A 1837-nucleotide genomic window follows, 5' to 3' on the forward strand; every position below is an offset into this window, starting at 1 on the left:
AATAAGCAATAGGATTTTCTTGAGAGAGAAAAGTATCAAGTAGACCAGAGAGAGAAGAGGAATGGATTCTAGTGTGGGAAAGCAGAACAGCTCAGGCTCTGAGTTTGAGTTTTGGTTTGTGACTTAACAGCTCTGTGGTTGGCTGTCAGCAAGCTTTGAACCTCTCTGAAGCTCAGTTTCCTCATTTACAAAATGAGATAATACCTTCTTCCTTGCCAGGTGATCATGAGATTTAAAGTGTGTCAAGTGTCTGGTGTTTAGGTAAGAAACACCTGATACAATTATGATAGTTCTTATTCTGATTGAAAGAGCTTGTTTTCCAGTAGGGAAGCAGGGAAGTAGGGGCTTCCCTGGTGGCTCTGGTGGTAAAGGATCTGTCTGCAATGTGGGAGGCCCAGGTAGGTTGGAAAAATCCCCTGGAGAAGGACATGGCAACACGGTCAAGTAGTCTTGCCTGGAAAATTCCATGGACAGAGGAGCCTGGCAGGCTACGGTCCATGCGGTTGCAGAGTCTGACATGACTGAACGACTAACACCCACTGTTCCAGCAGTGAAAGGTTCTGAAAAGTATCAGGATTCAGGACAAATCTGGTTCATGTTGATGATAACTCGGAGTGCATTTTTCTTATTTCTTTGCCCTTCTCATGTCCCTGGCTTTCCTTGGGTTAAATTAATGTCCCAGACTCACTCTTATCAGACCCTCTCTTTTGTTTTTTCCTTTCATCCATTTAGACAAAAGAAACTGGCGGTGCTAATCAGACCAACTAGTCACAGACAGGCTTTGTCTGGAAGTCAAAAATCACTTCTCTTTCCTTTGCTCTGTCCAACTTTCTCCTCTGGTTGTCTCAATCTCTACATGTCAGTAATAAAATAAATTGTGAGATAGATCAACAAATGCATCACCTTGACACTTTGGTGAATGAAGACATAGCTTTGAATAATAGACTTGGCCAAAGTATCATCCTAGAGGCCTCCAGTTCTGTTCTTTACGAAACAGTTTCTATACCAGAAAACAACTGGTAGATACCTCCCTCAAACTGAGTATAATTCTTATAGATGTGGACAAAGGAAGCTATTTTCCTGAGGGATTCATTAAATTTTGATTAGCCTCCAATACATTTGTTCTGAACTACATGGAGGATTTCCCCCAGGCCAGGCTGGGGTTGCCAGCTGTGACAGAGATGGACATTTAATTTGCTTCTGATTGGGTTGTCATGGCTGGACATTTGTCATTTGAGAGTTCTTCTTTACTCCTTTTCCCCAAATCTACTTCTAACAAGGGAAATCTTTTAAAAATAAGGTAGATTAAAAATTGATGATGTGGAATATGTACTGGGTTGCTTTCTATTTTACTTAGTGAAAATCATAATTTTAGGGGCCAGCAATTAAAATTCCTGACTCTGCTGCAGAAAAAGCTCAGATCACTCACAAAACACCCCAGTAATCTTGTCCCGTGTTCTAGGGAAGATTTACTAGCAGGCCTGTTCAGTGAGGCACATACAAGTTCATTACCTTTATAAAACACTCTATAGGAATTTTACTAGTATCCAAGGCAGTGTTGCTAGTGGTTTCCAGCTATACATTTTTACAAAACATAAAAAGTAACCTGTCCTGTGTTAGCCTTGTGTATGGTCTTTTTTGCTTCCTTGATAATCTTCTAAACGCAATCATTTATGCTAAATCCTATAATCATGTGTATTAGCTAGCAACCTGCTCCTACTGTTGGATTTCACTGTCCTTGTATTAAGAACTGCTTTAAGAATGCATTGTCTAAGCTGGAGTTTGCTCCCTTGTACTTCAGCTCAAACAACATTTCAGCAGAGATATAGGCACGTAT

The sequence above is a fragment of the Bubalus kerabau genome, chromosome 6 (genome assembly GCF_029407905.1).
Source record: "Bubalus kerabau isolate K-KA32 ecotype Philippines breed swamp buffalo chromosome 6, PCC_UOA_SB_1v2, whole genome shotgun sequence".
Classification (NCBI taxonomy): Eukaryota; Metazoa; Chordata; class Mammalia; order Artiodactyla; family Bovidae; genus Bubalus; species Bubalus kerabau.